We start from the raw sequence: 16481 nt of genomic DNA on the forward strand, positions 1-16481 counted from the left end.
GGATTGCTTTGCAAAAAAATACATGGTAAAATCATTGCACTGTCTTTTTCTGTAGCACTTCTCTTTTGGGGATCCAGTATCCAGTATAAAAATGGGAACCTTAATTTTTGGAATTTGTTTTTGCCTTCCAGCTGTGCCTGCTTATTAGGCTGTAGAAACTGTAATGCTTTCCTGGCCCTGCTCCTCCAAGGGCTCCACCCAGAAGCTAGTAATCTAATTAAGAAATGGGAGAATGAAAACCCTTACAACTTTTGAACCTTCTGTGTGTTTGTATATTTATATGTGATGTGTGTGTAATATGAAAGAGCATTGACTAGTTGGTTTTTTTAAAAAGAGCTTAAATATTTTATCAGAAAAATAAAAATCGTTATGCCTTCAGTTTACATGACTTTAGTAATTGTTGGGAAATAAAACATTTTACATGCATGGTGTGTAAGGATAGTGAAATACGTTTTTGGTAAAAGATTATAAAAAGGCATGGGAATGTGGATTTTTCTGCCTAAAGGGTTAAAGGATTATTTTAAGTTAGATAGGATAAAGCTGAAGGTTTGAGCAAATTGTGGAAGGTTTGTGAAAAATTAATTTTGTGAAAGAAATTGTGTGTGAACATACTGGCTAAAATTAAAAGGGAATTGTTTAGGTCTTCCATAAATTGAACATTGGAATAAAAGCATAACACCTTTTGCTTAGAGGACTGATCTTTTTTTTAACAAAAATTTGTAAAGCATTATAAAAGGTTAATGAAAATCTTAACCTTATGGTCAAACATTAAAATTGTGTAGATTTGTCTATCAGATATTATTGAAAATTGGGGTTTGCATTAATAGTACACTAATGCAAAAGGTGAAATTTGGATTTCTCTCTTGAACAACATTTTTATATAATATTTAAGGATAATAAAAATTTTTGTTTGCCTTTTGAATAAACTGCAGGAAAAAGAAGGGAAAAAAAAGAGAGAGGTTGTTTGGAAAGCTAAGTCTTCCATCTTCACAAGTAAAGGTTTTTGCCTTTAAAAAATTTTTAAGTTATCAAGTTGGCTAAATAACAAAATAGAATCCCAGGTTATCATAAGTTATGGTAATCCTGGAAAAACTTTCAAGACTCTCATGGAGAGCTGAAATGTTCATGAATATCAAGTAGAACAGGAGCTAACTGCATGGACTAAACTAAAAGTCTGAAGCAATATTTTTAAACTTTTTGCTTAAAATGTTGCTGATCGTTTGTTTTGTTTTTCAGAGTCAAGGAAAGTTTTTCTGAGCTCTTTACAGCTTTTAACAATTGAATAAAATATACTCCAGTGAACAAAATTTGGAGCATATTTGTTTCTCTCTACTTAATTTCTCTAGAATTTGGAAACTATTTGTGAGTATTCTTAATTTATGGAAATATAGTTATTTGCATAAGTGCAATAGGAATGTTTTCTTTTGCAGCAGGACACAATTGGAGAATCTGGTTTTACCAAGGCTTTGACTGGAATGGCATGCTTCTTTTTAAGGAATCAAACTTAACTTGTAGATCCAATAAAAGCCCCTTGAGAAAATTGGCCTTATGCCTTTTCTGCAAAGTCCCTGTTGAGGGTTTCTAACCTGTGGTAAGTAAAGAATGTCCCTTTCTGATAGGCTTAGCAGGTTCAAATTATCTTGGGACCTCAAGAGGAGAGGAATTTACTCAACTCATTGGTATTTGAGGGTACAAACCCATGGCTGGGTTCAGCTTAAAAAAATTCGTATCTGAGATTCCTTATGAAACAGAGTTTCAACAAAGCCAATTTAAAATGCCTATATGGAAAAAAAAATTATTCTTGCTGCACTTTATACAAATATTCAGGCCAATTATAAGACTAAGGCTTATTTTTGTAAATGAATTGGTCCTATTATAATTTGTCTTTAGTAAAAATGGGAAACTGGAGAGAGAACAATTATGTTTCAAGAACTATGGTACACCTGTTATTAGATTCTAGTCTCATTGGTTGTTTTTGAGGTTTTTTTCCCCCTGCAATTTAGACTAACCCTGCTTATTCCTGTGAACCAATCTGTAATCTCTGACTGCTGCACAGAAGAAACAAGAGGGATGGGGAGTCAAAAATCAGGATCTATATTCTAATTCTGGGCACACTGGAATCAGTTGGCAATCCCATATCAGCTTGGTTCCAACAGTTGCCCAGTTCATGGAAAACCTTCTTATTTAGTTTACTTGAGATAGTATTACTTATTTTGCTTTACTGTTATGGAATATATTGCTGTTGTACCCTTTTGTAGGAATACAGGATAAGCTTACTAAATGTTTCATTTAAATGGAACACTTTTTAATATTCCAGATATCACCTTTTGTCAGAGTTATAAATGGCCCTCACCATACTGACACTTTCTGACTGAGCTCCTCTCTACCCCAACTACAGGAGACCCTAATAGGCAGGAATATCATCACCCCTATTCAGCCAGAAAAAGTTACAGAAGATGGATCTTCGTCCCTCTACAAACCTTAGGATTAAATGTTCTCTTATAAAAAGGAGGGGAAAAATATGTCAGAGGCATTTGAATCAGAGTGACTCCATCTTGAATAGGGGCTGGGTAAAATGAGTCTGAAACCTACTGGGCTGCATTCCCAGGTGGTTAGAAATTCTAAGTCACAGGATGAGTAGGAGGAGGTCAGCACAAGATACAGGTCACAAAGACCTTGCTGATAAAATAGCATGTGGTAAGGAAGCCAGGCAAATCCCACCAAAACCAAGATGGTAATGAAAATGACCTGGTTATCCTCACTGCTCACTAAATGCTAATTATAATGCCTTAGCACTATAAAAGACACTCCCACCAGCATCATTACAGTTTACAAATACCATGGCAATGTGAGGAAGTTACAGTATATGGCCTAAAAATGGGAGGAATCCTCAGTTCCTGGAATTGCCCACCCCTTTTCTGGAAAACTCATGGATAATCCACCCCTCCTGTAGCATATAATCAGGAAATGACCATAAAAGTGGCCAGCCAGCAGCCCTCAGGGCTGCTCTGGATATGGAGTAGTCATTCTTTTGTTTCTTTACTTCTCTAATAAACTTGCTTTCACTTTATGGATTCACCTCAAATTCTTTCTTGCATGAGATCCAAGAACCCTCTTTTGGGGTCTGGTTCCGGACCCCTTTCCAGTAACACTGTTTGTAATATGAGCTGTTTGTAACTGATTCACTGGAATAGATGACATGGGATTTTCTACAGAGATATTTGAGGTCTTTACCTAGGACAAAGTAATTACTTTAAAAAAAAATAAGTTTAGCTGGAATAAAAGATTTTTTTCTGGTTTTGTGTTAAGCCTGACCTCTATGGGTTGGGCCTCTTTTCAGTGATTCAAGTTCTCCATTATTAATTAGTCAGAAAGTCAGCAATGACTGTTCCAAACTTCAGCTTCCAATGCCCTGCATTTTCAATGACTTCTGCCTTCCTGGTTGGCTAATTGGGGGCGTTCTACATTCTGTCTGAAAAAGGACTTTTCCTGCAAATGGTGCATCAATTGAGGGAAACCTTATTTGGGGTTTACCTTAATGAGGGTCTCCTCAAATATTTCTCTGAGGGTAATGTATGATTTAGGAGTAAGTGGGCTACTGTGTTTCTTTTTTAGTGTGTTTTGTTTATGCTTATTTTAACTTTTATTTTAAGTTCAGAGGTACATGTGCAGGTTTGTTATATAGGTAAACTTGTGTCATGGGAGTTCGTTGTACAGATTATTTCATCACCCAGGTATTAAGCCTAGTATCCATTAGTTACTTTTTCTGGTCCTCTCCCTCCTCCCACCCTTCACCCTCTGATAGGTCCCAGTGTCTGTTGCTACTCTCTATGTGTCTTTTTTCAGGTGACATGCATCTGGAGAATAGTACACATAGACTTCAGTGTAAGAAAAAGCAATCCAGAGTTCACTTCACCCTTAGGCACATAAGAAAAGTTCTTTCTTTTTCCTTTCATCGCAATGGTAGAGTGAAAGGCAAAAGATGTGAGAGGCTGAATAGAGACGACTGAATGTGATTGTCACTAGACTGGTCAACTTTCTATCTAAAAGCCATTGCAGCTAATTTCCCAATTCATATTCATGTAGGAACATAAGACAGAAACACTGGCTAGGCATGGTGGCTCACGCCTGTAATCCCAGCACTTTGGGAAGTTGAGGTGGGCAGATCACGAAGTCAGGAGATCGAGACTATCCTGGCTAACATGGTGAAACCCTGTCTCTACTAAAAATACAAAAATTAGCCAGGCGTGGTGGTGGGTGCTTGTAGTACCAGCTACTTGGGGGGCTGAGGCAGGAGAATGGCGTGAACCTGGGAGGCGGAGCTTGCAGTGAGCCGAGATTGCGCCACTGCACTCCAGCCTGGGTGACAGAGGGAGATTCTGTCTAAAAAAAAAAAAAAAAAAAAAAAAAAAAAAAAAAGACAGAAAAACTGAACGCATGGAAGGGGCTGCTCAGAAGGTGAGATGTTACAGAGGAGTCAACATACCACACATACCAATCAACCTGAGTGAATAAACGGCAATATACCCCTATGAAATTAGATGTATAGAAACTTCCTTAGAGTAGTCTGAAACTTTAGGGTTTGCCAACATTGTTTAACAAAGCCACAATTTAGGAAAAAACCCAATAATTATATGCATATACTTTTAATAAAGGATATAGGGAGATAAAGCTGGCCAGCGATTGTCAATATTTCTGCACCAAGACACATGGTTTTAAGAATACTATATACAGTCATTTTGAGCAGATTTGTGGGAAAAATAATTGTAGCAAATTGGCAACTTGGGCTTAACTACTGAGGTCTCCTTTTCTGGCACTCCAATATAGTTCATATATTACCAAGACCCACTGCCAGCTTTCCTTCTCTGTTCCTTCACTGATTAAGCCAGCAGAGTGAAAGTAATTATTCATTGAATGCATCTTATCTAATTGTTTTTTTTTTCTCTTTAATGCCATTCCCTACTAAGAATCTATTTCCTGATATATTGAATTCATTGTTGGTTTTAACTCATTCTGCTGATGGCTGTGTACCATCCTCCTACAAATAACACATTTAATGGTTTTGAATACTGTGCAGGACACAGACCTAGCCCTTCTGGGGATGTAAACAGTCATGGGTTGTATGCTACTAGGAGCCACCCATTCATTATTATATTATACAATCCCGCATGCAAAAGGCTACAATTTAATATGGTACATTACAGCTATGGTTAAAGAAATGCAGATGTATGATACCTCATCAACCAATTCCTAATGAGATGGAATTCATTAATTTTCTAAGAATATGGATCTTTTCCAAGGGCCTGACTATCTTGTTAGATGCCCTCTGTGCTTCTGCATAGAACATCTTTTGTATCGATTCTCTTAGCTACTCTGAGAGCAGAGATTCTGGAATGTATAAATTGAATGTTCTTCATATGCTGTGATTCTTAGACTCTTTTTCTAAAAGGAGAAAACAGAGAATCATTCCTTTAAATTAAAGTATTTGCTCCTGCTGACCAGGCAGCCTACTTTGGAGAAAATGTGTGTGTGTGTGTGTGTGTGTGTGTGTGTGTGTACATGTGCATACATGTATGTAGATATGTGTGATAAGAGGTGAAAAGAATAGGCTTTCAATGACTGTTACATTCCTATGAATTTGGGCCCTGCTAAATTTTAGGTTCATGTTACAATAATGTATAATATTCAATATTCTTAAAACTTACTTGCTAGGATTGTGCTTAAATCTCCATTAACCTCAATGTCTATACTTTGTGCAATTTGGCATAAACATGGAGCGCATTCTTTACCTTGGCAATGTCTGCCTTGAGATTGGGCTCTATGTTGCCACAGGAGGTAATGGCACTGGTTGATGCCACATAGTGTGAAAAATATGTGTCACATGGGGCCAATAGGGGAAAGACGCACATATTACATTCTTATCACATAGAAAGTAAGAGTTGTACAAATTGCATACTTTTCAGATTTTTGACAAAATGTGACTCTTTCAGAATGCAATCCTGTTGTAAATACTCTCAAAATTCTAACTGCTCCATGATAATTCCAGTCCTGGGAAGCCAAGTTACTTTAACAGTGTACTGTACATGGTAACTGTGAGCCCTGCATAAGACACCTGTGTTCCATTGGGGATCACTTAAACTCTTTTCTCCTTAATATTTCCAGCTATACCATGGGGAACATTTTTTTTATTCTGTCTCTTTCTGAGGACCCTATTGGAGTGAATGGAAGAACATTAACAAAGTGTTCTAAGTTCTGCAAGAACAAATCAGCAATGAGAGCACGGATAAAAGAATGGAGTACACTATTTTGCTTAGAAATACTGTATGGTTAAACTTTTCATTCCAGTCCTATAATTAAAGACATGTAAGAGCACTAGAAAGTTACATAGCACCCTTCAGCAGTAGGATCCTAGCAATGAGTATCTTCATTTTGCAAACGGAGAAAATGAGTATCAACGATTAGGGAATGAGATTCCACAGAGGTTACTGGACAGGGATCCAAGGAAAACCAAGCAAAGAAGCCAATCAGGGTGTGCTAATTATTAAACAGAACTCTGTATTCTTGATTAATAATCAACCAGTTGGGTACCTATGTACATTAACCAACACTCAAATTATCCATGGATGGAGATATTATCAGAGTCTATAAACCAATGAGACCAAAATGCTACAATAGGAATAGGGTTTCTTTTTATCTCTGAGCCCCCTGATAAAACGCTGATTTATTTCGCTTTTTTTTTTTTTTTTTTTTTTTTAAGACAGAATTTCACTCTTATTGCCCAGGCTGGAGTGCAATGGCACAATCTCAGCTCACCACAACCTCCGCCTCCCAGGTTCAAGCAATTCTCCTGCCTCAGCCTCCCAAGTAGCTGGGATTACAATCATGCAAAACCATTCCTGGCTAATTATTGTATTTTTAGTAGAGACGGGGTTTCTCCATGTTGGTCAGGCTGGTCTTGAACTCCCGACCTCAGGTGATCTGGCCACCTCAGCCTCCCAAAGTGTTGGGATTACAGGCGTAAGCCACCGCGCCCAGCCTTATTTGGCCTTTTAAAGACAGTGTAAATCTGTAAGACATTAAACAATCAGCTTTGCATTATAGCTTTCCTGAGCTTTACCTCTCCAGAACTTCCTTATAGTTAACTGATACTAGATTTTGTGAGTTGACTTCTGTGGGAGCTGAGTGCTGATACACCCTATGCATCAAAGAAGTTCTTGATGTTTTTCTGACTTTGAATCATAGTTAACAGCTGCTCTGCCTGAATGCTTGGCAGATGATTGATGGGAAAGAGGAAGATTACTTTGAGGCCTACTCACTGTGTAGTAAGTAAAGGCCATACATGTAGAAAAGGTGCATATCTATATGAATAGAAGACAAGGCTTGTCTGTCATAAAACCATGGGGATGGCCAAATAAGCTTTCAAGAAAAACTCAAACAAGAGAGTATTTTGAGAAAGAGTGTAAGGGGAAATTTTTTTTCCATCTGAATATATAAGAAGACTTCATCATGAAACCCAGTGTGTGCACAGTCATCTAGGCTGCTTTTTAGCTTCTGAGTTTAAGAAACAGTCCTAATAAGTGTAATCATGTCTAGTATTCTCTCAAATGTAATGCTGACCACAATCTATTTAATTTATGACAAAAGTCTCACCTTGTTCAAAATTACCTAGGGGTCCAGATGAACAGGTTTTTGTTGTTGCTTTAAGTAGCTGGATTGTTCACTTTCTCAGCTCCACTGCAACCCCAACACTAAATTGTGGCAGGCAACTCTTTTTTACTCGAAAATATTTCAGGGATGATTAATTAGTAAGCCAAACCATCCCTCTAGAAGCTCAATTCCTTGATACCTGTAAGATGCTTCTAACTTCCACTGATCTCTATAAGAGTTGGAGCTTTTATTGTCAGCAGCTGGGCACTAGACTGCTCAATGAAAAAAATGAAAGACATCAATACTCTTAAGATATTATTATTGCAAAGAAGCAGTACTAGTATTCTCACTCATTGATTCAGGCACTAGGACTAAAAGAAAGGCTGATTATAAATAAATGGGTAAATTGATGCAAACTGTATTAATGGTTTAGCTACTACTGAAGCTAAAAAAAGAAGAAAGAATTGGCATATTACTATTTGGTTATCACTGTCTGTACAATAGCCCCTGCTATGAAAACACAGCTCTTTAGTGCTAATCCTCAGGCTAATGTCAGCTGTGAAACTTTACCCTTATGAAAGGCAGTGAAATTAAACTTGAAAAGTCACTCTGAAAATCCTTAACAAAACCTATGGGCCATAACTTAGGCTTATAGATTTTCTTTCATCATAAAAATAATTCATAAAGGCTAAAATAAAACTAGGTAGCAGATAAATGAATAAAAGTAATTGGAGAATTTTACCACACCCTGACAAAAAAGTCTTTAAAACACTGATTATTATGTTTAATAAAGTTTATGTCCTGATTTTGATCTTCTTGAGTAGCTGTGGTGCTTTCAGGAACATTTGTGACAGAACAGGTTTTACATTGTTGTTCAAATTCCAATTTGAGGACGTTGGTCACAGTGTACTGAATCACCCTCCCAAATTTTAGATACTTGATATAGCGATGGTTCAAAGTCCAGCAAATATTTAAGTTGCTATTTAGAGGAAAAGGATAATTAAACAAAGGCTTCAGGTTTTTAGCCTTGATTTTCACACCATAGCAGAATTTTGTATAGATATGCTGTACATGTTCACAAATGCACATGCACACAAACAGCAAATGTAGTCCGATTCGGTTCAACACCAAAAAGGCCCTATATATGTGATTAATAATCTTTGTGGGGGAATTAAAGACCCCAAGGAAATTTTCTGAATTTCCTTTTACCTGATAAGATGAATGAAAAGATATATTTTACATTTAGGCTTTCATGGATTGGGGGAGGGGAAATGAAGAAACAAAAAAATTGGCTTGAATTAACTGCTGCCAAATTCCAAATTGGATTTCAGTCAGTAAATTAAATAATATGAAGTCCAGAAACATTTACACAGCAAGTATTTCATGGAATTCTTTCAAATTTTGAAGCTTTGAATCCAACACGGTGACTTATTTTGAAGATTACAATGATTTCCAACATTGAACTCTGTAAGCCTCATGGGAGGCAGAGATGGTGAGTCCTGGGAATGAAGAGAAGAAATTCACAGATGAGCTGAACAACTGTAAATATTCATGTGGTAAAACCCACTTGACAATAATATGCAACCATTAAAATTACATTTATGAAGAGTATAGATCAGCACTGAAAAATGTTAAGTGAAAAAGGCAGTATATAAAATTATATATACAATGTTATATATATATTTATTTATTTATTTTGAGATGGAGTCTTGCTCTGTCGCCCAGGCTGGAGTGCAGTGGTGTGATCTCGGCTCACTGCAAGCTCCGCCTCCCAGGTTCACACCATTCTCCTCCCTCAGCCTCCTGAGTAGCTAGGACGACAGGCGCCTGCCACCATGCCCGGCTAATTTTTTGTATTTTTAGTAGAGACGGGGTTTCACCGTCTGAGCCAGGATGGTCTGGATCTCCTGACCTCGTGATCCACCCGCCTCAGCCTCCCAAAGTGTTGGGATTACAGGCGTGAGCCACCAAGCCTGGCCTACAATGCTATATTTTTAACCCCCAAAATTATATTTGTAATAAGAGACTGAGGAAATACACTGAACTATTGAAAGTGGTGGATTCATGGGTAATTTATTTTCATTTCTCTACTTTCTACTTGCATTTTCCACATTTTCTTTAGTAAATATATAATTTGATACTTCAAAAATACTATTTTTGAAATCCACATGGAAATAACAAAAGCATTGAAACTGGGCAATTATGAATCTGAATTCTAGCTTTGCCTCTTATCTCCATAACTCTAGAAAAATAATGTCAATGGATCTTAGTTTGCTCATCTGTAAAATGGTATAATCTGCCTGAAACAATATCTGGCATATAGTAGGCCCTCAAGTAGCTATTTGTTTAAGCTTTCTGGAAAATGATTTGGCCTTATCCATTGACCCTTTAAAAAATTCATACCAGTAATTTTGCTTCCAGGATTCCATCCTATGGAAATGATTATAAATGAGGAGAAAGATTTATGTTTAGTGATATTATTCACAACCTTATAATTATGGAAAATTGGATAATGTATCTTATTAAATTTATTTTTAATTTTATGGGTACATAGTAGGTATGCATATTTATGTATTACATGAGATGCTTTGATACATGCATGCAATGCATAATCATCACATTTTGGTATATGAGGTATCCATCATCTCAAGCATTTATCCTTTGTGTTACCAACAATCCAGTTATACTTTTATAGTTATTTTAAAATGTACAATTAAATTATTTTTGACTATAGTTACCCTATTGCCCTAGCAAATATTAGGTCTTATTCATTCTTTCTGTTTTTTTTTTTTTTCTTTTTTGTAGCCATTAACAATCCCCAATTCCCCTCCAGCACTCACCCCTCCACTACCCTTCCCAGCCTCTGGTAATCATCATTCTACTCTCTAACTCCATGAGTTCAATTGTTTTAATTTTTAGCTCCCACAAATAAGTGGGAACATGTGACGTTTGTCTTTCTATGCCTGGCTTATTTCACTTAACATGACCTTCAGTTTCACCCATGTTGCAAATGACAGGATCTCATTCTGTTTTATGGCTCAGTAGTACTCCTTTGTATATATCTACCACATTTTCTTTATCCACTCATCTGTTGATGGACACTTAGGTTGCTTTCAAATCTTGGCTATTGTGAATCATGCTGCAATAAACATGGGAATGCAGGTATCTCTTCAATATATTGATTTCCTTTCCTTTGGGTATATACCTAGGAGTAGAATTGCTGGATCATATGGTAGCTCTATTTTTAGTTTTCTGAGGAACCTCCAAACTGTACTCCATAGTGGTTGTATTATTTACATTCCCATCAACAGTGTAGGAAGGTTTGCTTTTCTCTGCAGCCTCGCCAATATCTGTTATTTTTTGACTTTTTAATAGTAGCTATTCTGACTGGTGTGTGATGGCATCTCACTGTGGTTTTGATTTGCATTTCTCTGATGATTAAAAATGTTAAGCATTTTTTCATATATTTGTTAGCCGTTTGTATGTCTTCTTTGGAGAAGTGTCTGTTTATGTCCTTTCCTCCTTTTTTTCTTTTTTATCCTCGCCAGCATTTGTCATTGCCTGACTTTTAGATAAAAGCCACGTTAACTGGGGTGAGATATCTCCTCGTAGTTTTGATTTGTATTTCTCTGATTATCAATGGTGTTGAGCACCTTTTCCTATATCTGTTTGCCATTCATATGTCCTCTTTTTAGAAATGCCTATTCAGATCTTTTGCTCATTTTTAATTGGATTATGAGATTTTTTCCTATTTAATTGTTTGAGCTCCTTATATATTCTGCTTATTAATATGTTGTTGGATGGGTAGTTTGCAAATATTTTCTCCCATTCTGTGGGATGTCTCTTCACTTTCTTGATTGTTTTCTTTGCTGTGCAGAAGTTTTGTAGCTTGATATAATCCCATTTGTCTATTTTTGCTTTGGTTGCCTGTGCTTGTAGGATATTACTTAACAAATTTTTGCCCAGTCCAATGTCCTGGAGTTTCCCCAGTGTTTTCTTGTAGTAGTGTCATAGTTTGAGGTCTTAGACTTGTCTTTAATCGATTTTTATCTGATATTTGCATATGGTGAAAATAGGGGTCTAGTTTCATTCTTCTGCACATGGATACCCAGTTTTCTCAATGCATGTTTGTGAAATATTTGTCAAAAATCAGTTCACTGTAGATGTATGGATTTTTTTCTAGGTTCTCTATTCTGTTCCATTACAGTACCATACTATTTTGGTTACTACAGCTCTGTAGTGTAATCTGAAGTCAGGTAATGTGATTCCTCCAGTTTTGTTCTCTTTGCTCAAAATAGCTTTGGCTATTCTGTTTCTTTTTGTGGTTATATATATATATTAAGATTCTTTTTCTATTTCTGTGAAGAAGGTCATTTGTATTTTGATAGGGATTGCATTAAATATGCAGGTTGCTTTGGGTAATATGGACGTTTTAACAATATTGATTCTTCCAATCCATGAACATGGAATATCTTTCCATAGTTTGTGTTTACTTTTCATTTTCTTGCATCAGTGTTTTATAGTTTTCATTGTAGAGATCTATCACTTCTTTGGTTAATTCCTAGGTATTAATTTTATTTGTAGTTATTGTAAATAGAATTACTTTCTTATTTTCTTTTTCAGATTGTTCATTGTTGCCATATAAAAATGCTACTGGTTTTTATATGTTGATTTTGTATCCTGCAACTTTACTGAATGTGTTTATGTAATTGTTTTTTGGTGGAGTCTTTAGGTTTTTCCAAATGTAAGATCGTATCATCTGCAAGCAATGATAATTTGACTTCTTCCTTTCTAGTTTGGATGCCCTTTATTTCTTTTTCTTGTCTGACTCTTCCAGCTAGGCCTTCTAGTACTGTGGTGAATAACAGTGAACGCCACACTGTCTTGACTACTATAGCTTTACAGAATGATTTATTTATTTATTTTTAGTTTTCTGGTTTTATTTTTAGTTTTTTTTTAATTTTTAGTTTTTTGGGTACATAGTAGGTGTATATATGGGGTACATGAGAATGTTTTGATACAGGCATACAATGTGAAATAAATGCATCATAGAAAATGGAGTAGCCATCTCCTCAAACATTTATCCTTTGAGTTACAAATAATCCAATTATAACTCCTTTGAGTTATTTAAAAATGTATAATGAAGTTATTACTGACTTTAGTTACTCTGTTGTGCTATCAGATAGTAGGCCTTATTCATTCTTTCTAACTTTTGTTTGTACCCATTAACCATCCCCACCTCCCTCCCAGCCCCCTACTACCTTTCCCAGCCTCTGGTAACCATCTTTCTACTTTCTATCTCCATGAGTTCAATTTTAATGTTTTCAAGGTTCATCCATGTTGTAACATGCATCTTTTTTGTTGCCAAATAGTATTTCATTATATGGATATACTACATTTTCTTTATCTATTCATCAATACATGGACATTTGGGTTGCTTCCACTTTTGGCTATTATGAATAATGGTACAAACATTTAAGTACAAGTTTTTGGGTAGATATATGTTTTCATTTTCCTTGGTTACATACATAGGAGTAGAATTGCTGTGTCATATGGTAATTATGTTAACATTTTGAGGGATTGCCAAACTGTTTTCCAAAGTGATTGCACCTTTCACATTCCCAACAGCAATGTATCAGGGTTCTTATTTCTCCACATCCTTGCCAACACATGTTATCTGTCTTTTGGATTATAGCCATCCTAGTGGATGTTAATGGTATCTCATTGTGGCTTTGATTTGTATTTTCCTAATGGCTAATGATGTTGAGCATCTTTTCATGTGTTTATTAATCATTTGTGTATCTTCTTTGGAAAAATGTCTATTCAGATCCTTTGCCAATATACAAACATGCATTGTTTTTCTTTTTATTATCGAATTGTAAGAATTCTTTATATATTCTCCACACAAATATCTTATCAGATATTTGATTTGCAAATATTTTCTCGTCAGACCATATATTGTATGATTCAATTTATATGAAATTCCAGAATAGACAAATCTATAGAGACAGAAAGTAGATTAGCAATTGCCTAGGAATGGGAGTGAAAGAAATGGGGAGTGACTGCTAATGTGTATGGGGTTTCTTTTTGGGGTAATGAAAATGTTCTAAAATTGATTGTGGTATGGTGATGGTTGTAAAACTCTGTGAATATACTAAAAACCACTGAATTGTACAGTTTAAGTGGTCGAATTATATGGTATGTGAATTGTATCTCAATAAACATAATAAATAAACTTTTAAATTTAAACTGCACTCATACAGGTTTTTCAAATAACCCTAGTAATTTTTCTTCAGCATCATCATCATCATCATCATCATCATAATAGCCATTATTATTTTTTTGAGACAGGGTCTCACTCTGTTGCCTAGGCTGGAGTGCATTGGTGCAATCACAGCTCACTGCAGCCTCTACCTCCCAGGTTGAAGTAATCTTCTTGCCTCAGCCTCTTGAGTTGCAGGGACCACACGTCTGTGCCAACATGTGCAGCTATTTTTTTCTAATTTTTGTAGAGACAGGGTCTTACTATGTTGCCTAGGCTGGTCTCAAACTATTAGGCTCAAATGATCCACCTGTCATGGCCTTGCAAAGTGCTGGGATTACAGATATGAGCTACTGTACCCAGCCAAAATAATTATTTATAACAGTCGCATAATATTTTATCATGATGAAGTAGCAATTTATTTCACCATTTCTCTATTACTCGATATGTACTTTTAAAATTTTCTATTCTTATAATATATTGATGATAAACAGATGTGCAGACTTCATTAAAATGCATTCCTAAAATGGAGTAGTTACCAGATAAAAATGTATGAGCTTTTATTCAACATAGTGCTGGAAGTCCTAGCTAGAGCAATCAGACAAGAGAAAGAAAGAAGGGGCATCCAAATTGGTAAAGAGGAAGTCAAACTGTCACTGTTTGCTGACGATATGACCATATACCTAGACAACCTTAAATACTCATCCAAAAAGCTCCTAGAACTGGTAAATAAATTCAGCAAAGTAAGGGATTAAAACTTCAACCAATCAAAGGGGATTTACCCCTAAGCTAAAATGAGTCACAGCTGCAAGTTAGGGATTGAAGCATCAACCAATCATATAGGGAGTTTAAACTCTAGCTGCAACTTGATGTTTTTAACTAGTCAGGCTCACCAACCCACAAATGGATAGAAAATAAGCTAATCCTATAAAGTAGAAAAAAGAAAAGGGGAGGAGTCATAAGGGGATATAAGCATAAGACACCCAAGCCAGAAACAGCATCACTTTCAGGTTCCCTTCCACCGCGTGGAAGCTTTACCTTTGCTTTCACTTTACTTTCGCTTTAATAAATCTTGCCACTGCAACAACAACAACAAAACAAAAACAAAAACAAAACAACAACAACAAAAAATAAATTCAGCAAAGTTTCAGGATACAAAATTAATGTACATGATCACTATCTCTGCTATACACCAATAGCAACTAAGCTGAGAATCAAATAAAAAACTCAAGCCCTTTCACAATAGCTGCAGAAAAAACCCAAATGAAACAAACAAACAAAAAAACAAACAAACTTAGGAATATATCTAACCAAGGAGGTGAAAGACCTCTACAAGGAAAACTACAAAACACTGCTGAAAGATATCATAGATGACAAAACCTAATGGAAACACATCCCATTCTCATGGATGGATAGAATCAATCTTGTGAAAATGACCATACTGCCAAAAGCAATCTACAAATTTAATGTAATTCCCATAAAAATACCACTATCATTCTTCACAGCACTACAAAAACAATCCTAAAATTAATATGGAACCAGAAAAAGAGCCTGCATAGTCAAAGCAAGACTAAGCAAAAAGAACAAATCTGGAGGCATCACATTACCCAACTTCAAACTATACTATAAGGCCATAGTCACCAAACAGCATGGTACTGGTATAAAAACAGGTACATAGGCCAATGGAACAGAATAGAGAACCCAGCAATAAAGCCAAACACTTAACAGCCAACTGATCTTCAATAAAGCTAACAAAAACATAAAGTGGGAAAAGGACACCCTATTTAACAAATGGTCCTGGGATACTTGGCAAGCCACATGTAGAAGAATGAAACTTGATCCTCATCTCTCACTTTATATAAAAATCAACTGAAGATGAATTAAAGACTTAAATGTAAGACCTTAGATCATAAAGATTATAGAAGACAACATCAGAAGACCCCTTATAGATAGTGGCTTAAGCAAAGACTTCATGACCAATAACCCAAAAGCAAATGCAACAAAACCACAGATAAGTAGATGGGATTTAATTAAACTAAAAAGCTCTTGCATAGCAATAATAATAATAATTATTATTATATTAAAAAAAACAGCAGCAGAGTTAACAGACAATCCACAGAGTGGTAGAAAATCTTCACAATCTATACATCCAACAAAGGACTAATGTCCAGAATCTACAAAGAATTCAAACAAATCATCGAGAATAAAACAAACAATCCCATCAAAAAATGGGCTAAGAACATTAATACACAATTCTCAAAAGAAGATATACAAATGGTCAACAAGCATATGGAAAAATTCTCAACATCACTAATTATCAGGGAAATGCAAATCAAACCACAAAGCGATACCACCTCACTCCTGGAAGAATTGTCATAATCACGAAATTTAAAAAAAAAAAAAGATGTTGACATGGATGTGGTAAAATGGGAACACTTTTTATGTTGTTGATGGGAAGGTACACTAGTACAACCACTATGGAAAACAGTGTGGAAATTCCTTAAAGAACTAAAAGTAGATCTACTGTTTGATCCAGCAATCCCATTATTAGGTATCTACGCAGACAAAAAGA

The 16481-nt window shown here is 35.8% G+C and overlaps 1 protein-coding gene across 1 annotated transcript in view; it reads right to left on the reverse strand.

The window, feature by feature from the left end:
- Window positions 1-4630: 4630 nt before the first annotated feature.
- ZDHHC15 (zinc finger, DHHC-type containing 15) overlaps window positions 4631-16481 on the reverse strand; it is a 128150-nt gene continuing 116299 nt past the window's right edge. The window contains exon 11 of the mRNA XM_011971943.1: window positions 4631-9146. The gene's annotated coding sequence lies outside the window, so the exon portion shown is untranslated. The remainder of the gene's footprint in view (window positions 9147-16481) is intronic.

Source organism: Mandrillus leucophaeus, unplaced genomic scaffold (assembly GCF_000951045.1).
Source record: "Mandrillus leucophaeus isolate KB7577 unplaced genomic scaffold, Mleu.le_1.0 Scaffold1251, whole genome shotgun sequence".
Taxonomy (NCBI): Eukaryota; Metazoa; Chordata; class Mammalia; order Primates; family Cercopithecidae; genus Mandrillus; species Mandrillus leucophaeus.